The sequence below is a fragment of the Mastomys coucha genome, unplaced genomic scaffold (genome assembly GCF_008632895.1).
Source record: "Mastomys coucha isolate ucsf_1 unplaced genomic scaffold, UCSF_Mcou_1 pScaffold12, whole genome shotgun sequence".
NCBI classification, from domain to species: Eukaryota; Metazoa; Chordata; class Mammalia; order Rodentia; family Muridae; genus Mastomys; species Mastomys coucha.
In genome coordinates, this window is record NW_022196894.1 from 62,332,684 (window position 1) to 62,356,666 (window position 23,983).

Consider the following 23,983-nt stretch of genomic DNA (forward strand, 5'->3'; position numbering starts at 1 on the left):
TTTGGAGGGGAACCTGAAAAAGGAGATACTGTATGACATGTAAATAAAGAAAACATCTAATAGAAAAAAAAACACAAAAGAAATATTTGCTCTGTTCATCCTAAATCTGGAAGGACTTTTAGTTTCTGAAGCTTTGTTAGTACATATTGATTAGCTCAGCTAACACATAATGGTCTTCACAATTATATCTTTGTACATGCATATAAAGTATTATCATGGTTATCTTTACCCTAGTAACCTCTCCTATAACCTTCTCACTCTCAGGCTATTGCCAGGTGTCTTCCTCTATTACTCTACATTATCACCATCATCAGAATCATCATCATCATCACCACCATCACCATTTATATTATTATTATTATTATTATTATTATTATTATTATTATTATTATTAGAGACAGGGTCTCTTACTAAACCTGGAATTGGCTAGACTAGCTGGATATTGAGCTTACCTCTGTCCCCTTGACTTTCCTGGTTTTACCTCCTTGTCCTGGGATTACAGCTATATGTTGCCACATTTGGCCTTTCACATAGGAGTCTGGAATCTCAGCATAGGCATATATACGTATAGAGCAAGCATTTTACTTCCTCAGCCATCTCCCCAAACCCTTACAATTTATTAATATGGGTTCTGGATTGTGTCGATTGATAAATAGGGTTGACAAAGATGAAGCTTGATTCTTGCAGAGAGCCAATGCTATCTTGCCTTTATTATTGTTATGGTTTGTATATGCTTGTCCTAGGGCATGGTACTATTAGGAACTGAGGCCTTGTTGGAGTAGGTGTGTCACTCTAGGTGTGGGCTTTATATACTTGTCCTAGCTTCCTGGAAGCCAGTCTCCTCCTAGCAGCCTTCAGATGAAGATGCAGAACTCTAAGCTCCTCCTGGATGCTGCCATGCTCCTGCCTTGATGATAATGGACTGAACCTCTGAACCTGTGAGCCAACCCCAGTTAAATGTTGTTCTTATAAGAGTTGCTTTGGTCATGGTGTCTGTTTTCAGCAGTAAGATCCTAATTAAGATACTTATGGATTCAGTCACAGAATACACAAAACTCTTCTCATTTCATTCTATTTTAGAGAGGCTATGAATATGGTAAAGATCCTAAAGAAGACATATTTACAAATGATGTGAGTCTTTGGCTTTTGGTTACACACTTCCAGCTATTTGCTAGTCTTTCCTTCATTGGTGATCATTAAGGGAAGTTACCATAAATAAAATCACAGAAAAAAGTCAAATGAATTTTCTATTCTAAGCAAAGTTAAGAAGGTCATTCAGAACAAATAGTTAATATGCTCTTAAGATAGAATTTTGGATTATCTGTAGATCCTAATTTTCTATTCTCCATTGTTATAGATAATTAAGAGAAGTATTTATCTTTAATCTGAATTTGTTAGAAAATTCTTCTTTTAAAGCAATGGAAGGAGGCTAAAAATACCCTTATCTTCCCTAGGGCATGATAGTAATATATTTTTATGCTTAGCTGATAGAACCCGAATGGCACTCACAGCTCAAGTTGTCAGGAAGTACAAGTTCCCTACTTTGTCATATTTTAAAAACAAGGTTGGGTTTGAAAAGTCATATATAAGTCACAGAATGAAAAGGCATAATCCATACCACCAGATCACTTACAGAATGATGCTATCCTAGGGATATGAACAATAAAGACAAGGAAACCAGGAAGGAAAACAGGCACTTACTGTCCTCTCCTCAGACAGAACCATAGGAATCAGCCAACTAGCTAGGTGATAACAGCTGTCCTATCTCTGGCCTTATCTTCAAGAACTGGATCCTGTATAGACTGGAGTAGCTCTGTCATTGTGATAGGAGGGGAAAGAAATTGAATGTGTGCTACCTTTTTGACTGGTTGTACCAAAGTTAAATACCACATATCAGTCAGTCCACCCTACTGATCAAACTTCCTCCAGATCAATATAAAGATGAACTTTCATGAGTCAAGGATGTTTATATGAATTAATGATTTTATATATTTGCTGATTTGATTCAAATAATTTTAGGAAGAAAGTTTTACAAAATATTCTTAGTTGCTTTGCTAGAAAGATATAGTTAGAATCAAGAATAGAATGTGTCTACTACTCATAATAGGAAGTAAAGGTTACATAATAAGAAATGCCATGAGCTTTCATAATCACACCAAAAAGAGAAATAGACTTGGGACAAATTTGTGTTCAAGGAAAAGCATTTGGGTCCAAGGATAAAGTCACATGTGTGTACTATGATTAGGCAAGGCCATGCAAAAACTGTTGCTTTGAACTTATTATGAGTATATTATAATGAAACACTGCTTTGAATTTAATATCAACATCTTCCTGTAACATCCACTTTATGTAACATTTTATCTCTGAGGTAATTTTCTAAAGAACTTTTTTTTTTGTGTGTATAAAAAGCCAGAGAAAAGAGATAAAGCTGTTGGTTGAATAGTTTGTCTTGAGAGGGTCTGCCCCATCCATCCATCCATCCATCCATCCATCCATCCATCCATCCATCCATCCATCCTAATATATATGTCTGTTTATCTATATGTATGTTAGTAGGTACATGTATCATGTATATATGTAAACATTCCATGAATGCTTGTGGAGTATATGAGACAGGGGGTTGGGCCCCCCAAAATGTGAATGTGTTAATGTGTAAATGAGAATGTGAGTGAAAATATAAATCACTGTATGAGTATATATGTATTTGTGCATATTTGCCTATATAAAGCATCTTGATTATTTTCCCATCCTTCCTCTCTGGTACACAAAGCATTAACCAGCCAGGCCACTGGAAAGCTTCTACCTGCCTGACCAGAAAAAGGAGCCCTAGCAATAATTTTTTTGCTTACTCCCCCACTGCTAGACAACTGTTGTTAATCACCCAAGCTGGTGGTATTTAACCACAGAATAAGTAAGAAAGTTTTTAGAATTTCTTTTAGATGTTATCATCAAACATTCAGTATCATTAGAGTGCTAGAAGGCCAGAGATGATCAGTCTTTAAACCTATGTTTGGAGCCTATCAGTCTTTAAACCTACATCTATATCCAACACTGTGTCCCACTTCAAACTATTCCAGGCCAGACTGGCTACTGGCTTTAGCCAGATGCCAAATATGTTTAGACTCCTCATGCCTTTCCAAGTGAGGAGTCTCTCTCAGGGCCATCATGGAAGAACCTATTTATTTTTACTCATTTATTTAACTTGGTCTTGAGATACAAAACAGCATTGCTTGGAAAGGAATTGTAAATGTTTACTTTGAAAGTTGTTCAAATTATGATTAATTGTTTTCCAGTTTATCCAACAAACTGGCAAAATATGCTTAATTTAAGTAAGGCCTTTCTTTCTACAAGAACTGTGAAATTTCCCAAATTTGAAATATCAATTACAGGATGGTATTTTTGTACAAATGAGAATATATATACTCAAGTATTCACCCAGTTTTTTATGCAAATAACAGTGTATTTGATCAAGTATTCACCCAGGTTTTAAATCTTCATGTTAAGGATTATGGGAAATTAGTGCCTGCATAAAAATAAAATTCATTTATGATACAGAATACAAAGCAATAACACAGTATGACAAAGACAATTCAGATAGGACTATGCCTGTCTAGAGAAAGAAAAATAGTTAAGGGCAAAAAGGATAATGATGACACCATCCATGATTTATTACTTACTTATGGACCTTCAAGCACACTCTTACCCATTCACAGGATTTATGTGGCAGAGACTAAGACAGATGTATGAAGACAAGATGCGTGCTTATAGAGACATATCAGTATGCACTGGGAGCACTAACGCAGGAAACAGGCTTCCGGAGAGGAAAGCAAGTTTTGCAATTTCTATAGAGGACTTCTTTTAGAAATACCGAGAACTTACTGAAATTGCAGGCAGAAAAAGGCATTCTAATTAAAGAGATTGTACAGGCAGGGCATTGGAAACTTTATAAGAAGATCAAGGATGCATAAAGTAGAAAAAGATAAGTATCTCTGTTTCGATAGCTGTGTACCATCCCCATCTATCTTTCTGTCTATCAATCTTTCAGTCTATCATCCATCTATCTATCTATCTATCTATCTATCTATCTATCTATCTATCTATCTATCTATGTGTTATCTATCTACCTATCTATCAACTCAATGTGTAGCTAATTTCATAAAAGAGTGAGAAGGTCAGAGACAGAAAAGGTAAGTGAGAAAAAGGTTACTCTTATCATAAAAGTTTTTGTTATGACCCAAGGGGACTTGGTGAATAAAAATAACATGAAGCAAAGCATATTACAGTATTGGAAAATTAGAATCTGGAGAACTACAGAGACAAATAGCTACCTTAAGACACAGCATAAACCCTCATTCAAGTTTTCTTGTATTATTTGAGAAAATAAAATTCCTGGTTCCCACATAATGGTAATGCCAGAGGGCTTGGAGAACATGCATGGTTCTGAATTGCAGTCGATGATACCTAGAAGTGGTAAGAGAATATAAGAAGAACACTATGCTCATAAGCATTCAAACAGGTCATTCAGCATCTTTTAGGGTACCTGACCTTAGTTAGTCCTCATAACCACTTTATGCCATTGGAATTATTACCCCAAAGTCAAGTATGATGTACCTTTAGTTCTAGAAAGCTGAATCCTCCTGGGTCATGCCTTTGGCAGAAACCAAGGAGAAACCTGAAGCTCTGCTTGTCTGTCATCACAGATAATTCTCTTTTGGTTCTATCTCTTACCACAAGTGACTCCTCTGTGGCCCAGCATAAAGCATCAAGATGACCATTTCCAGTTCCCCTCACCTTTCAGAGACAAGCCTCTGGGACCTGGATCTGGGTTGACCCCTCTTTGGTTTAATGTCAGTGGAATGTTCTGTCAGAAGCCACATTGATGTATCTCTTTGAGGCTAAACTGCCTCAATCTGCAAAAAAAGCTATGATGCTAAAGCAAGGAGATTAGGTACCAGAAACACTTTGTATGCGGAACTGAGAGTAGGCAGTGACTCATTGGATTTATGACATGAAGCAAAGCAAGCATTAAGGAATGACTCTTCTCCCATGCAAGGCTGGATACCAAGGGAGGAGCTGTCAACTGCATAGAAAATATGAGAGGAGGAGCAACAGTCATGAGAATAAATCTCACCTGGAAATAATGAGATGCATTTTAGTAATTATTAGATGCAGCATGGAGAAGCCAAAATATATTATAGCACATTTTTTGTCATTAACATATTGTTGGACCAAGTAACATAGTGGGCTACAAATTCAAGATTTGTACAGCCAGATCATCTCTAAGAATTGTAATTTAAAATCATTTAAATGTATTGAACAATATTTTACATTCTGAAGGAGATTCAAGTTACATTGGAGAGTTCATTTCCTATGGATGTTGTCAAAAAGTTGTTTAGGCAAATAAGAGACGATGTAGAAAGATACTGGATCAACTACTGTGACAGATTTTCACCTGCTCTCACTATGACACACTTTGAAATAAGTTGAGGTAATGATACTTATTATCATTATCATGAACTTGACCATGTTTATTCCACTGTGGATGGAAACAAAAAAATATTATCAGGTGTAAGATTTTAGAAGAATGATTAGAGATGGATAGCTCACAACAAAGAAAGGCACTACCTTGCTTTGCTGAGTAAAGCATTTAATACAGCTAACTTTAGTTGACAACAGGCAGAATGGCTTATTTAAATAAATATAACTGAGCAGTTGTAGTGAAAACCAATGGCAAATAATGTATTTTACAAGCAAGAAATCTATTTACAAAAACACCTATACACATCACCTCAGCTAACACACTGATGGTCACATGCAGTTGCCAGTCTGATTCCTAACAGACTCCAGGCCTGTCCATCCTCAGGAATTTTATAAAAGCTATTCATTCACTCATTTCCTGCTATTATTGAGTGTTTTTGATGTATATTTATACTTATCTACCTGTGGATCTGAAAACAGAACCAAAACATTACTAGCAAAAGGGTGATAATGGATTAAAAGATAAATGTGATTTATTAAAGGGATGTGGTCTATAATGAAACAGACGTATGTTTTACAAGATGTAATTGAAATAGGGAGCAAAGACCCAGTGAGATAGTTCATAACAATGTTGAGGAATATTCATCAGTGCAACACCAATGTAGAAACAGGTGGCAAAAATTGTGATTGTATTTGAGAAGTAAAGAGTTGAGGGAAGTTGGAGAGGTTGATTTGGTACATATTTATTTTGATATGTTGGTTAGACATACAAAAAGACTGTATAGCTGTATATGTTTTAATATCTGAGTCCAGAAGGCTTGGCAGATTAAGGGATGGAGTTATAAATCTCATGGAAATCTCCATTTTTATTTTTAACCATAATTCCAGTTAGGAAAAATCTCAGTGTTGAGAATGAGGGCAGACAGTGAAAAATGAAGGGTCTAACATACAGATCTTCAGAAAGGAGATCAGCGAAGAAGCCAACTGCATTGGAAAGTCTAGAATCAGAAACAACATCCTCTGCCACAACAACACCATATGAAAAGGAAACCATCTATAAACATTTCCAAGGAAAATGAGGTCACTGGGCTTCTTCAAATCTAATATAGAGAACTGTGACAGTGGAAACTGCTCAAGTTTTTGCCCCAGACAGCACAATATAGCCATCCACTTAGATAAGTATCATTTAACTGTAATAGGAACTTACATGATATGGCATATATTGAGATACATTTAGGACAGCATGATTATTTTAAGGTTGTACTAATTTTTCATTCATTAATTTTTATTTGGCAACTTTATACATGTATATAATGTATTTTGATTAGACCATACTTTGCCCAGTCCTATCTTCTACTCATCTCTACAACCTACCTTCTTCCTTTTGCTAGCAGCTGCTTTCTGAGATTCATAATTTTGGTTTTGTTTGGGGACATATTTACTTTAACCAGGGCCTTTGTGGCCCTTGAATTAGGATACACTATGTTTTAAAATAATAATAGTGTGCCTAAATCAGACTATGGGGGCACAAACATCTAATCCTAACCCCCAGGTCAGCCTAGGTGACATATTGAGTTCCAGGCCATCCTGAGCTACATTGTGAGATTTTGTTTCAAACAACAACAATGAAATAAATAATAGTAATATACATACATATAAAACTTTCTTTACAAAGAGTTACTCAATATATTATTCAACTGTTTGTGGTTTTGTAGGTGAACATTATTTCATTATTTTGCTAATATATACAACAGATACTAAAAAGTTACTTGATTTGAATAACATCATCTAATGGGTCTAATAGACCTGTTATGATACCTGAGCAAGAACAGTAGGATTTCTAACCTGTACTCATTCTGAAGGTAAGGAAGTAACATGACTTCTTTTGTACATTTAGAGTCATAGACAATGCAGACAGGTTTTACTGGCTGTAAATCACACAGATATGCTGCGAATCATCTTTTTACCATGCACAGTAGGCAACATGAGCAACAAATGCAATGGTTCTACTTCATATAGCACTTGGGGAAATCATGGGAAGACATGAACTATAATCAAGTTTCCATTCCACCAAAGCTTAGTATCTTCTTTTGAAATGACAACAAGGTAAATTTTCTAAATGATGATTAGTATTGATAGTATTAGTATTGATTCTTAAACTTAAATTCTATAGGCTTTCTTTCTCACAGTGTATGCTATGTTACTAGTCACCTTGTATAAACAATCCATGTAATACATACACTTTAAGTTATATACCCAAGTGTTCCCATAACCACAACTCCAAGTTTCTCCACTGCTTTCTCTTAGTAGATTCCATTAAAGACCACTGATGTTAGTGAACAGTAATCTGAGCTTCTTAGAAAGAGGTCATTTACACCATTTTTTTTTGAGGTAGAGCCTCCCCTTGTAGCTCAGGCTCATCTGGATTCACTGTATAGTTCCTGCTGGTTTTAAACTCAAGACAGTCAACTTGTGTCAACCTATCAAGTCTTGGAATTTCAGATATGAGCCACCATTCTTACATAAAACATATTTTAATCTTTTATTATAAAAACTTTGAAAATTTGTATGTGTGTGTGTGTGTGTGTGTGTGTGTGCATGCTATATGTGTGCAGGTATCTGTAAAGGCCTCTGGTATCCTGGATCTGGACTTGCAGGCAGTTGTGAGCCATCTGATGTGGGTACTGGGAACAAAAATTTTTGTCTTCTGTAAGAGCATGAGACACTTAACTGCAGAGCCATCTTTCCAGCCCCTTTGCAATTTTTTAATGTAAGACTTATCTATTTTTACTTTTTTGCTATGTTTGGTTTAGAAGTCAGGTTTTTACATCCTAGGAAAACACTCTCTCATTGAACTACATCCCCAACCCCTTGCATTTGTATCAAAGACACTTCTGACTGCTTAACTTTGGGCAACTAGACCATCATGCCTATGAAGAGAAGCAATGTTGTAGGTAGAGATTTAAAACAATCTAGGCCATTGTTAAGCATCATCTTAGCTGTGTATCTTACCTTTTACGTATGCTTTAATGTTCTCATGAATACTATGTAATCTTCCTGATGTGTAACACTATGTCTCAGTGGTCTGTGGACAACGTCACCCTAACTAGGAGTGTAAGGAGCCAAAGACAACATCTGAGACCGATAGAAGAGACTGTATTTTGCAGCAGCCTGCCCACTTGAGGTTCCTATCAATGTGGTTGGTAAAATATTGAATTATGACTTTGTTTTGTTCTGGATTTTCTTTAAAAAACATGTTTACAGACCATCATCCATAGTGGAATATGTCATTCAATATAACTTGAATCTTTGATAACTCATATTTCACCCAGAATAAACTATTTCTATTTTTTCCTTGAACATGTTATTTCCTTTAAACAGAATCTACCAGTGAGCAGCACTGTTCGTCACTGGGAGCAGGACTCAGAGCACTTCGCACCCGTTCCCTGTCACTTTGCTCTGATTTCTTTATCTGTTAGATTGTATTTTTCATTTTCCATAAATTCTTAGCATATTCTTTTCTCCCTGACTTAGCTTTGAGAGTGCTCACCGTGGTGTGGCGGGTTCAACTGTTGGTTTTCATCCTCACTCCACCTCCATTAGTCAGCTGTTCACAATCCAATTCCATCTCAACTCAGCTTCCCCTAAAAACAAACAAGCAAACAACAAAGGAAATGATTTTCTTTTGATTACTCTGAAAAATTTCTACCCCCAATAAATTGTTGCCCTTTCTTTGCTCTACTAATAAACACCTTTTACAATGAAACATGATATCAAATTGAGACTTCAAGAGAAGAAAAGAATCATATGGATACTATCTTCAATTGTAAAACAATTAGTTTATTTCATACAGTCATAAATGATACAATGTATTTTGAATTAGTCACATTTGCTATAATTTGAGTTAAATCTAAATTAAAGTAACCTGAATTAATTTGCAAAAAAAATTCACAGTACCTAAGTAATAAATGTAATAACTTTCAAGTCTATACATCTTAGCCATTCTTCTGTGTAGGTTAGCCAATCCAAAGTGTTCATTCCTAAACATATTATGGTAGTTTGAATATGCTTGGCTTAGAGAATGGCACTTTTTGGAGGTGTGGCCTTGTTGGAGGAAGTATATCACTGTGGAGGTGGGCTTTAAGACCCTCCTCCTAACCACATGGGAGCCAGTCTTCTAGAAGCTTTCTGATGAAGATATAGAACTCTCAGCTCCTGCTGCACTGTGCCTGCTTGGATGCTGCCATGTTCCCACCTTGATGATAATGGACAGAACCTGTAAGCCAGCTCCAATTCAATGTTGTCCTTATAAGAGTTACCTTCGTCATACCTGTTCACAGCAGTAAAACCCTAAATACACATATACTTAGAAGGATCCCCCCCAAATAGACTCAGCAGATTGTATTTTTAAAAAAATATATGTATATGTATAAATCTCAGTAATAAAGAAGAAGAAGTTATGAAGTTGAGGAGGAATGAAGGGCATGGGAGGAAATGGATGGGGAAGATGATAATATAAATATAATATGAATAAAAAATTACATCATGATGATACTGATGAATGGATAAAGAAGAGGCATTGAAAGGCAGAATAATTATCAAGATACAGTTTACTAAAAGTTCTTCTAGACTTTTTCCATGAATGAAGGCCTATCTACACAGGTTTGATTTTTACTTATAAAAATAAGCAAAAATATTATTATTTCTATAAATATACAGATATTCATGAACTAAGCCAGTCATTACATTTTGTACCAGTTAGATTAAAAATTCAAAGGCTTGTGTGTATACTAGGTTTTAGGAAAATGAGCAAAACCATACAAATTAAATTTAAAAAGAAATTTATTCCCAAAAGTTTCATGCCATTTGACTAGTAAGAATATTCTTATTTCTTGTATAGAATAACTTAATGAAATAAAACAGTGTGCACCTAAGACAATTTACTGAGCTATGTTCAGTAGTCAAATGTAGAAGCAAGCTCTAGTATTTCACGCATAAGATATAGGATATAGGATAGTTTCCTGGACTTTCAGGCCCAAGTTTACAAAATAAGAGTAGCCAATACACAGGTTTATAAGTTCGCCAGTAGTGTTGGTTGTTAAAGTTGGTCACGTTCCTGAAGAGCTTAGGAGGTAGGTTGTAAGTTTGCCTCTGTACCATTCTTTTTTGCCTGCTGATCCCTGCTGAGGACAATGAAGACTCATGGCCATAGAGGATCACTGGCCAGTCAGTTTAGGGTAGCAGGAGAAGACAATGCCAAACCACGTTCAGAATGTGACACCCTGCTATATCTGATTTCTCATGTATGCAGGCATGAAAATTTCATGCATATATGAACATATACACAATAAATGTAAAAAAGAATAAGTCTTGTATGAACACTAAGATCTATAGTCATTGCTATACTTCATAAATGCTAAAGTGCAAGAAAAAAATCATGAAATTGTTAGTCACGTATATTCCATATATATAAATGTAAGGTAGCAAGATTTGAGCTTTACAAGTTATTTTAAGGACAATAATAGTCAATGCTATGCTTCATTGCATCCTTCTTAAACTTTGTCTGATAACAGATTTTCATATCCGTCTTGTTTATGCTTTGAGTGTATTCAATAAGAATAACACATTGGCCAACGAGGTGATTGAAACAGATACTAATTCTTTGTAATAGTATTTTACTAGGATTGCCAACCTGACATTAGGATACTAACTCTAGGAAAGCGTGATGTATCTCAGAGATTGCTGATTTGCCATAAGAGATCTTACTGAGTTTCCGACAGATAATGTTTTTAGGTCATCCGATCCAAGGAACAAATAATAATCTAGAACATGACACATGATTATGCGTTACCAGAAGTATTAGACATTTTAATTTGTTCACAATTATTTTTTAATAATTTGTGTGAAATAAAAATATCATAAGAAAAACTCATGGCCCAAGAGAAAAAGTTTACAGAGGCCCTCGTACTGCTGTGAGAGCAAATTACTCCTGAAATGTGCTAAGGCTTTATTTCCACTGGATTCAGATTTACCTGTAGACTAGATGATAGTGCAAGTGAGGCACATGAACAGAAAAGCATAGTAACAGAGAGGTAGGGACAGGGAAGATGTGTGGACAATTGAGATGAGATATCAAAGGAGCCTGACAATGTTCAGTCTGTGGACCAATGTCTCTGCAAAGATACTTAGACCTGAGGCATCCAAACCTTCTGCTTTCCTTCTTTCCCCCAGTTTCCCTGTTGCTGGAGCAGTCACCTCCCTCAGTGGGATACTTGCCTGGAGGATCAAATATGGGTTTATTTCTAGGTTTCCCACATGCATAGGAAATGTGCAACCTTGCTGCATCAAATTGAGACTCTCAAGTGTCTCAGTTGTCTCTCTTATTATATTCCAGGGTGGAAGAATTACACTTATTTCTTGGTATCCAAGGAGATTTATTACAATACCTGCAGTACATAGGAAAATCCATAAATATTCAAGTTATTTATTTAAAGTAGTGTTAGGTTTGCCTATAACCTATGCACTTCTAGCTGTGTGCTTAAAATCACTTCTAAATTACAGTGCTGAGTAATGTCTATCATCTGTCTATCTGTTTCTCTGTCTGCCTATCATCTTTCTATTAAATATATATATATATCAATCTGTCTATCATCCATCTATGTCTATATATCATCTATCATATTTATAGCACCTATTTATCTCTATCATGTTTATCTATTATCTATTTATTATCTATCTACTCTACAATTTTTCTACATGTAATGCTATAGAAATAAGTATAAACAGTTATTTTGTGACATAATGACCAAGGAAAAGAGGCTGTGATTTTCCCACTTTCCCATGAATGTTGTTAATGTAATTGCTTAAACCTCGTTAAGGTAAACCAATAACTACAGAGGGAAAATTACTCTGAATGTTCCTACTTCAAACTCACTAGTTATTTATATCAATAATGTTAATAAAAGCATACCCGCAGATTTATCAGGTATATTAAGTGCAATTCTTCAAAGGGTATGACTCATTTATTGGGATATTTGATATTTTTTTTATCAGTGTCTCACTTTGAGAGTTCTTCTAAAGAGCAGCAACTAATAACACATGCAATAGTCCAAGAGCTTCACCACACTTGTGGATTTCTCTAGCACAACCAAGAATTAACCACAAGCACTCTTCTTATACCCGTAAATGCTGAGTTTTTGGAATCCTAGAGAAGTAGAGTGCCATTTCTGAAGTTTCTGATGAGTTCATGCTTGACAGTTCCATCTCTGAGGATGAATACCTTTCTCTCAACTCTCCCGAATCTGACAGAGCTGTGCTTTATTTAGCATGCATCTGCAACAAGAGCAATGGTACCAAGGAAGCATTTGCAAAGTCGGTGAGGGATGAGATCTGTGGCACACATTGGCAACTTTACCTTTATTTTAACTTTTTTATGTTTAAACTTACTGAGAGTAAGATCACTGGAAAAATCGCTAGCCATAGAAGACAAGCCATGCTCTGGCTGCATACTCTCTGTAACAACTTTCAGTGTGCAGAACATTGCAAAAAGCATTGCTCGGTTCACATTCGGCACCAGAGCCTTCAGCACTGTGGCAGGTGAAGCCTTCTCGACTGGCACAGCACTGGGGATTCATACAGCTTTGCTAGTTAACATGCAAATCTGTGTGTGGATGGATTTTGGAATGCCGCTAGAAAGAAGGATTGATTTTTTTTTTATAGTATACACATTTTCAATTGCTTACTGTTTTGTTAATAAACAGTCAATAAGTCTCTATCAATACCAAAGATTCAAAACCAAAGATTATTTTAGTGACTCTATCATTATATTATATAAAGAGCTGTACCTCTGCTTTCAGGATTGTAAAATTCATTGAATAATAATGATAGAGAATAATTCACAATGCTATCACATTAAATAGAGTAATCCTGTCCTTGATAGCACTCAGGCATGTGACCGCCAAATTAGTAAGGATGGTATTTTTCTTATCTGCTGGGAAATGTAGAAATTAATAAAAGTCAAAACCCAGAAGTGCTTGGTTTAATTTCTCACTCTTCATTGATTTGTCTGTGTACCTGTGTGTGCACACACATGCGCTGCATGCATACATGAATGCACACATTTGGCTATTTGAAAATTCAGTAAAGCAACAGACCCATAATACCTAATTGGTCTAGTTAATGCACATAAAATCTTACACTTACAAAAATCATTTTCCAATCAATTTCCTCTTGTAATGGAAAAAATCGTATCATTTTTAAGTGGAAAGGTGTTGTAAAAATTGTCTGCTCTTTCAACATAAATTGTTTAACAAAAGTTAAGGAGGTCATTGTTTTAGACTAAACTTATACATGGTGCTCCAATGGACAAGGCTAGAAATAAAGCTGGAGTAGTCTATGCTGTAGCCCATATAACCAAGCAGGTACTACGCTGTTTATCTGAGTTCCTGGGAAATCAGGATTGCAAAGATGTGTGCTACATTTCCCAAACAGGCCATGTAATGAAGGCCATGTAATGCCATCCAAACATGGCATGCTAATGAAGTTTTCTTTGTTTTAATCCTCACACAAAAGAACTAACTTGCCATAGCACAGTGTTACTTAATCTGTAATGCTCCCAGTGTTCTGTCTACTTGTCCCTGCTTTGCTTTATAAGAAACTAATTCAGAACCAATATGTTCAGTTATTCCTTTGTTTTTATTATTTTTAGCTGTGATTCATCTACGAACTCAAACTACTGCTGAGCCATCAGAACACTTCTACTTTATAAAATAAAATACTATATGATTAAAAGCTTGCTGTCCTTTAACAACAACAACAACACCCCCCAAATACACACACACACACACACACACACACACACACACACACACACACACACAAAGAAGCTTAGGGACTTGACAAGAGGCATTAATAAGAATTGGTTATCATTTGTGAATTGTTTTTAGTGATTAAATGTGTATTTGTTGATTTTTTTAAAGCATCAGTTCAGTTTTATTTATACCTTTTAGAAATCTCAAGTACATGAAGTTATGGGATATACAGTAAAGAGAATAACTTAAGTACTGCACCTCCCCCCAAAAAATGGATGGAGACGGGGGAGAAGAGGAGGGGAACTGGTAACAGCAGCCATTTCCACCGCTCATTTTATTCATATAACTTACATGAAAATAGGGTGATATAACCCCTGGAGAATTAAACAACGGCCTTTTCATTGTTGTAAGCTATATTGTATTTTTTTTTTTTTTTGCGAGTTTAACTACTTTTAATGGTACTTGCTGGACATGGTGTTGCATTGCCATTAATCTTAGCATTTGGGACACAGATTTATAAAGTTATAAATAAATATTTATAAACATTCACAAACAAAAACCAGTTTGCAACCTTCTGAGGAATTTTAGAAACAAGCAACTAAGAACAGCCATGTGGTGACGGTTGGAACTAGAGATTAGCACTTTGGTCTTTTCACTTCAGCCCTATCTGCTTCCATCTTCTTCCTCTTCTTGATTGCACTTACTTTCTTTCACTGTCGATCAAGCTCTGCCTTCTTTGAATTGTCTGATTTTCCATCCTTCAGACATTTTGATACCATACTGGAATGCAGCCTTGGGCAAAGCCTCCCTGTTGTTCATGTACTTGCTATATTCCTCCTGAGTATCAAAGTCCCAGCGACCTAAAGGACCCTTCTTGTTACCCTGGTCCATTTTGCTATAATCCACCTCTTCTATCTACAGCTATGTCATCCATCGTGGCTGGATAGCATTCTGCATAACTGTTGGACATGACAAAGAAATCACTCAGCTGCTTCTTATTTTACAGTTTCTTCAACAACTCAACCAGCAGACCCAGCTAATTTTTCACTAATGGACTTGATCAACTCCTTTGCAGATCCAGATCCTCTGCCAATATCCATGGACTCATCATCCAATTTTGGCTTCTCAAAATGGCTGTGCCTTTTCTTTTCCTCCTCTCACTCCCATCCCTGATCACGTTCCTGATCAGGTTTATGTTCCCGGTATCTCTCACGCTCCTTGTCCCAAGGTGTCTTGGTTGTGGCTCCAATGTCTTCAAAAATGTTCATATCAGTCTCAGGAGGTTTGTTTGTTTGTTTTCCTTTATCCTTCTTGAGCTTCTTGTTTTGGGTCCCCTGCCTCAGGTATGACAAAATCTGGGTGAGTTTGCTAATAACTATGTCATTTGTAGTCAGTGTACTCTGGGCCTCCATAGTGGGGCAATCAGCCTTGCTGCGTATGAGAGTGGTGGGAGCGTATGAGCATATGAGCTGTGTCTGGCAACTCGTCAGCCAGGTCTACTACATAGGCCATACATTCTGGTAAGAACAGCTCATTTTGCTCATATGATTTACTTTTGAAAAGCACTGGATACACATTTTGGCCAAGGCGTGTTTTAAATTCAATTTTGTTCTCAGGATCCTCATCTTTCTTGGTTTCCTTTGGGGGCTTTTCCATGAGTTTCTCTTCCTCCTTCCCATTTTTGACAATCTCAGTACGCACCTTTTGAAGCAATGCAAAATCCAAACCTTTCATCAAATGGGTGTGTTCAATAGCTCCACCCAAGAATTTAGACCCCAAAATCAATTGTCTTGTCTTCTCTGCTGCTGATTTGTCTGCCTCAGCAGTGGAGCTATGGTACTTATCAGCTCAGTTTCCCCATAACCTTTGTTTCCATCATCTCTCCTTTCCTTGGCACGGTCCCAGTATTTTTCTATGAATTCCCCCCTCTCTCTTCTCTCTCTCTCTCTCTCTCTCTCTCTCTCTCTCTCTCTCTCTCTCTCTCTCTGGTGAAGCTTAGCATAATAACTTTGCTTTTTCCTCCTTTGAGCAGCTGGTTCTTCATCCTCATTGTACTCTCTTGCCATCTCATGGCGACTTGACACACCTTTAATCTGGTGATGACTCAGAGGTGGTGCAGAAAGAGGTACAGCTCTTGGGGTCATAAGAAATTTCCTGGAGTCTTCATTGGTACACTTTGATTGGTGGAAGGAATGAAGATCATCCACATCATGGTCATCTGGAGCCAAAGGGTTAGAGAAGGACTCAGTATTTCGCTTTGGCATTTTGGCCACAGTTTCTCAACTCCAGCAACCTTGAAATGTCCAATATTGTCTTTTAACAGGGCACCTTTAACATAAAAACTGTCTTCTGTAACCCAAATGTCTTCCTACAGTCTGTAGTCCAACTCCCAACAATGGTCATCAGCAGCTGTGAATGGAAGTCTGAGGATCTAGCAGTTGCTCAGTCCCACAGGGCAAGCAGGCGAAGAAGAAAGTAAATCTTCCTTCTTCCAATGTCCTTATATAGGTCTCCAGCAGAAGGTATGGCCCAGATTAAAGGTGTGTGCCACCATGCCTGGATCTGGACTTGCTTTGTGCCAGATGATCTTCAACTCAGAGATCTCCCTGTCTTAATCTTCTGGGATTCATAACCATTATACCTCAAGATCTCCATTCCAAGATCCATGTCAGAAACTTGTATCTCCCAGTCTCCAGATTAGGATCACAAGTGAGCCTTTCAATTCTGGACTGTAGTTCATTCCAGATATAGTCAAGTTGACAACCAGGAATAGCCACTACAGAAACTTTCCTGATATAAATCAAACTCTAGAACACAAATCAGGTCTTACCAATTAAAAACTCATTTCTTGTACCTTCTAAGATTATTGTGGAATAAAAGTAGAAATCAACAGCAAGAGAGATTACAAAACAAAGCTAAGAAGAAGGCCATACTTATTCCAACAGGGCCACACCATCTAACAGTGCCACTCCCTGGGCTGAATGCATACAAACCATCACATTCTATTTTCTGACCCCCATAGTCTAGTCCAAACATGAGTCTGTGGGGGTCACACCCAAATTTAGCATAATAAAAAATACATTTAGTCCAACTTCAAAAGTCCTCATAGTCTATAGCAGTCTCAACAATGTTAAAAGTGCATTGTTCAAAGTCTCTTCTGAGATTCATCCAATCACTTGACTGTAATTCCCAAAGCAAAACAGGAAACCAGCTGGACAAACTCCAAACTGTGCAACTCCATGTCTGATGTCAAATCTGTCTTCAGATCTCCAACTCCTTTCTCATCTTTGTTGACTGTAACAAACTTCTTTCTCCCGGGGTGGTTCTTCTCCCTGTTAGCAGCTTTCCTCAGCAGATATCTCAAGGCTCTGGCATCTTGAATATTTTGGGGCCTCCAAAGCTACTTTACTGTTACAGCTTTTTATTCCAATGTCTGGAATACACATATGATCTTCTGGGCTCCTCCAAAGAGCTGGCATCACTTCTCCAGGTCTGCCCGCTATACCACTCTAAGATCAGGTTGATTCACTGCTGCTGCTGTTCTTGGTGATCACCCCATAGTACTGACATCTATAATACACTGGTGTCTTCTGCTGTAACTAGGCTTCACAAATAGCGTCTCATAGGCTTTCTTCAAGGTGCCAGTCTCAACTCCTTTACATGACCCCTTCAGTCCTGAGCCACCAACTGTAACTGAGGCTGCACCTTTACCAAGGCCTTTCATGGCCTTTCACAGTGCTGAGCCTCAGCTGTCCTTCATGACCCTTTAATACCTTCAAATCAGTACCACCTGAGTGACTTGTACACATTGCCAAGTACAGCGACAGCAGGCAGTACAACTTGGCTATATCTGCAACACAGCTTCTTTGCGCTCTCAGAAAATACTTCCCAGAATATTTCACCTCAGTGATGCTGGTGTCTTCTTATTCATCACTAATTTCTTAGCTTCAGATAACCAGCATCAATTGTCTCAGTAATCTCTTCTATTCTGGACTCTAAAGCCATAGTCACATGTGGCCAAAGCTGCCGAGTTCTGTTGCTTGCTGGGGCTGAAACATGGCCCCCTTGTTCTATTACATTATCACTGACTTTCTGTTTTCCAATTCCTTCACTGCCTAAGCTTGGCTGCATTTGTTGATTTTTTAAAGTTTATTTCATTCACTAACAACATAGGATCATAGATATATTCTTTGCCATTCTGAAGCTCATGGCGTAGTGAAAATGGAGAGATATTTTCATGCTTGATAGATACATACTTGTAGTAAATTCAACCATAAGTATACAAATAAGGGCCATAGAAACACACATTTTATAAAAGACCTTGAAAAGATTTCGTTTAGGATGGATAAGAAGTTCTTCACTGAGAAAAACAGAATTACAAATGAATCTAGTCTAGATATGAAGTTGGAAATGGAGAAAGAACGAGACAGTAAAGAGTTCCAACATTAGGTTAAAGACATTTGACTTCATTGCTCTCCCATCCTCCTCCTCTATCACACTCCACTTGTCTCCAAGAAAAATGAGAGCAAATTAGGAAAGGAAAACTTTAAATGTCAGAATGATCAAGAGAGCTTTATCATAGAAAGTAATTTTTAAAAACCGACAAAATTATTTGAGGAAATTATAGTCAAAAGCTGCCCTGGGCTTATAAATGAATTTTAACTCAGCAATGTGGCTGCTCTGGCAAGGGATTCCATCCAAAGGCTTTCCAGCTTTTCTATGTTCTGTCTGCAACACACCCATTTAACCCCAAATAATGGAGGTAAGGTTAATTTGTAGAAAAAGCAACCATGTTTGAAAGTGGCATTAAATTGAGGGGTAGACACAAGGAAAATTTTATAGAGATAGGTTGCAAATGAAGACAGAACAAAACAGAAAATGAGCCAAAAGATTAGAACAGATTGTTAGAGTTAGTTTAAGTCCAAGTAGAGTAATTCAGTCAGAAGCCGAGAGAAACCAGTTAGAATCAGTCAGCTTCGAGCAGAGTTTGGTCCAGAACAGCTGACTTGAACCAGCCAGCCAGAGTTCAGAAAGTGCTAGAAAGAGTGAGCTTATTCATCAGCAAACCTCTGAAACAACAACTACATCAGGCCAATAGTTACTTTTACAAGGGAAAAGGTAGGGTGGGAGTTAATGACTGTTTGAGGGACATTGGTGATTTTAATAATAAACACTAGAGGGAATGATATTTTCCCATTCACTTCAGTTAATCCCTCTTTCTTCATTATAACTGCTTGTTGGCAAATTTATCTTCTTATTAATCATACCTTCCTGTCATGTTTCAGATTCCACCAGATTATCTGCAAATGTGACTAAGAAAATAATTTAGAATAATGTTTTCCATAGTAGTTAGTAGGTTAAGTTATTCTTTAGTGAAAACATAAAATAATTATTTTGTATTTTACATATTACAAAGTATACTTTCTCTGGATCATTGGAAATAGGGGAATCAAATCTTTAAGGTATGACTCTTGCTTTAATAAAGACACCAAACATGCAACCTGATAGACTGTTCTTTGGTGTCTGTAGGTACCAATGATTTCTACTTTTGCTGTGGCATCAAATAAGTTTTGAATTTGAATTAACAAAAGTCATAACTGCAAGAAAGAACAGCTATTATAATATTATTACTTTTGTCTGTGGTTTAAATGTCTTGAGTGGTAATTTGTACTACTTAGATCATCCATATATAATCACTCATCAATTTGAATGAATAAGGATCACGTTTTTTTCTTCACTATTGGTTTGGGTCTGTTTGCAAAGTAACTACTACAATGGATTCATCCTCAAATATGATAGCTATGAATAAAACACTAGACAACCTGATTTCATTTGTTAGCAGTACTCAACAACTTTAGCGTGTGTGTCCTGATAAAACTACAATTACCTTTTAATTAAAAAGATCATAAAGAATTTGTTTGATTCAAAATGTCTTTAAATATGATTATCTTCCCCCAAATCCTTTAAACATCAAGTGAAATGTCAGGCTTGTACACCTTAAAAGCTAGGCTCATACACCTTTCTTGTTTCTTATATACCAAAAGCTGTTTCCATGCAGGGATTCCTATAGTTCATTATTCCTACCTTTTCCAGATCAGTACTCTTGGGGCAAAGAGCATAAGCTAGATCATTACATGCCTCTTCTACAGTCCCTGACTTCATTTTTCACAGTCTTGGAGGCTGCAGGTTGATGTGGCAAATTCAAGTCATGAAGGTGACTGAATGGGCCATGGTCAGAAGTGTTTCAATACTCTTTTCTTATTTTGACACTTCAATAGAAAAGAAAGCAAATGTTGGTATGGCATCCCTCCAAGTCTGCATCTTTCTGGGACTGTCCCTCTTACACAATGGATCCCTGTAGGTGCTTGCACAGGAGTATGGATGCTGAAATATTTGTAATCTCTTTCCTAATTATGCTCCATCTTCTGACCTCATTGCTAATTTCTGAGGAGTAAGGACAGGAAGAAAGAAATGAGTAATACAGAGGCCAAATATAAACAAAAATAATTTATAGTCTATTTATATGCCAGGTATGCTCAATTTTTTTTATATTTTAAATCATTGCCTGGTGTTCACTAAATGGTTCTGATATTTTAGAGTTTTACCCATAAATCAATTAGGCCTGAGAATGTGGGAGTCATAAAAGCAGAGTAGAATAATGATTGCAAAGAGAGCGGGGAGGTCTAATAAAGTGATCTGTGCAAGGACACAGCAGTTCCATGAGACAGAAGCAGCAAGTTCCAAAGAACTACTTACTATACAGCAGGAGGGTTAAAGCAGATGAAAATGTAGTACATATTTGATAATGGCTAGATCTTAAATATTCTCACCCTCAATAATTATGTGAGGTTACTCATACAGTAGTTAGCTTTGCTTAGTAACTTAAATGCAAATCTGAAAGCATGTTCTACATTCTAAACATTTATAATTTTTATCACCAAGAAAAAAAAAGCTAGATAAAGTATCTTTGCCAACAGTCATAGTTCTGGGTGTTAAGGAAATCAATTTCTGATTCTATAATTTCTCTGTCATTTTAAAGTTGGGTTGGCAGGATAGTCCTGCTATATCTGAGTTCAGTTTTTGGCACCAGTATGGTGGAAGGAGAGAACCAACTCCCAAAAGTTGTCCTTTGATCCCTATGTAAAAATGGGAAATTCATCCCATATTGGTACTTTATTTATTTATTTATTTATTTATTTATTTATTTATTTATTGGTTTTTCAAGACAGGGTTTCCCTATATAGCCTTGGTTGTATTGAAACTCACTCTGTAGACCAGACTGACCTCAACCTCAGATATCTGCTTGCCTCTGCCTTCCAAGTGCTGGGATTAAAGGCATGCCTTATCATTGCCTGGCCACATTTGTTATTTTAAGCACAAAAGTGCATACCTCTAACTACAAGTCATCCTTTATCGGCTTCAGCTTGCTCTCATACAGCTGGGTAGCCACAAAGTGCAACACAGTTATGACAGCTGTTTTCTGAGGCAGGATCTAACTGGCTTATGTGTGTCACTGGACAGGTATCATCCTGAGACTAGTCAGTAGCTTTACAGAAGCAGTTTGAAACTGGTTACAATGAGAGTATTTACGCCAAAAGTTGTAAACTGAAATGAGATTTTCCTTTATCTTTACTAGTTATACATTCAGCAGAATACTATTAGTCAAAGGACTTGCACTGAGAATTTAAAACTTCTCTGTAGAGATTAAATGTTAAAACTTTGCTTTTCGCTATCTTTCTTCCTTCCTTCCTTCCTTCCTTCCTTTCTTCCTTTCTTTCTTTCTTTCTTTCTTTTTTTGAGTATTATAAAATTTGTTTAATATAAAACAACAATCAATTGAATAGTCTTATATAGATGCTTGTCTACAATGCATCTGAAAATGCATACGTTTTTCTCAATATAAATTTTAAATAATTCCAAACATATTAACAGTATATGTTAAAATAGTACATCACTACCAGTATTTTTTAAATGAACAGAGATAGATAAAGTCTTTTTGTTTGTTTGTTTGTTTGTTTTTAGTAGAGCTTAAAATCTTGGCTTTTACTGTGGTACAAGCCCAAAATAAAAACAATTTTTAGACACTGGAGTTCATTCTAATAAGGTTGCACTTCAATGACCCTCATATCACCAAAGGATTTTACCTCCATCATAGGAACGCTGAGAGTTGACAGTTCTGCTGTGCCAAAGAATGAATTGTAGGCACAATTTTTGGATACAGATTTCCTGTTATGGTCAAAGCTATTTGACTTGAGTGAGTGTCTTCATCCTCAGACCACAGAAAACAGGTTACATTCATTTAAGAAAGGTGTGTGTATTAACATGGTCTATCCAGGAAGTCATTCACCAACTGTTTCAATGAACAATGGTTCTGCTTTGAGGGTGGTACAGACATTACTTGAGGGTAAGAATCAGGCTCATTGGCTATGATGATTTTGAAAAGCATTCATCTCAGAAAAAGAGGAACTTATAAAGTCATCTTCTTCAAGCTTGATACAATTGTTACAAACATCAAACAAAGCATTCAGTCTCACTTTGTTGTTCCCTTATAAGCTACCTTCCAAGTTAATTGTCTACATTTCTTTTGGTTGTATAAACATTTGAATGCATAATCTGTTCTGAAAAGCATAGTATAGTGTAAAAACATCAAAAAAACAATCCTAATAATAGAGAGGCTGAGATAGGAGAAGCTTGATATCAAGACCATTATGTAGAACCCAACAAGACACTGTTATGTCCAAACAAGCAGAAAGTGTATATGGATTGTACAATATTGGACCTACTTCTCCAATTATCAAATTAGAGAGACTACGGGATGACAGCCAACAAAATTCTAATTCCTCATATTTTTGGATTTCAATCGATTATGATATGTTGGTAATATTAACCTTCATATTAAAAGATATTAAGGAAAAGGGATTGTTACTTCCTGTTATTTTTGTTGTTAGACGTGGAATTAGGTTTGTGTGGGTTTGTTTGAAGATTACTTTCTTGCTTCTTCTAGAGTGTACTTTTGCTCCTTAGTTGGTGTTTTCCATCTATTATACTTTGTAGGGCTGGATTTGTGGAAAGATATTGTGTAAAATTCATTTTGTCATGGATTATCTTGTTTTCTCCATCTATGGTAATTGAGAGTTTTGCTGGGTATAGTAGCCTGGGCTGGCATTTGTGTTCTCTTAGGTTCTGTATGATATCTGCCCAAGATCTTCTAGTTTTCATAGTGTCTGGGAGAAGTCTGGTTTAATTCTGATAGGCCTAACTTTTACGTTACTTGACCTTTTCCCATTACTACTTTTAAAATTCTTTCTTTGTTTAGTGATTTTGGTGTTTTGATTATTATATGATGGGAGGAATTTTTTTATGGTCCAGTCTATTTGGAGTTCTGTAGGCTTCTTGTATGTTCATGGGCATCTCTTTCTTTAGGTTAGGGAAGTTTTCTTTTATAATTTTGTTGAAGATATTACTGGCCCTTTAAGTTGGGAGTCTTCACTCTCTTCTATACCTATTATCCTTAGGCTTGGTCTTCTCATTGTGTCCCGGAATTCCTGGATATTTTGGGTTAGGATCTTTTAGCTTTTTGCATTTTCTTGGACTGTTGTGCCAATGTTTTCTATGGTATCTTTTGTCCCTGAGATTATCTCTTCTTTTTTTTTTAAATTCTTTTTTTTTTATTAGATATTTTCTTTATTTACATG

The 23,983-nt window shown here is 36.5% G+C and overlaps 1 protein-coding gene and 1 pseudogene across 2 annotated transcripts in view; both read right to left on the reverse strand.

Annotated features, from left to right (window-relative positions):
- The window catches only part of Htr1f (5-hydroxytryptamine receptor 1F), a 166,336-nt gene that overhangs the window by 117,535 nt on the left and 24,818 nt on the right, over positions 1-23,983 (reverse strand). For both annotated transcript variants that reach the window (XM_031364219.1, XM_031364221.1), the window contains one exon: positions 9,029-9,122. The gene's annotated coding sequence lies outside the window, so the exon portion shown is untranslated. The remainder of the gene's footprint in view (positions 1-9,028; positions 9,123-23,983) is intronic.
- On the reverse strand, positions 14,924-16,552 carry LOC116083480 (annotated as a pseudogene).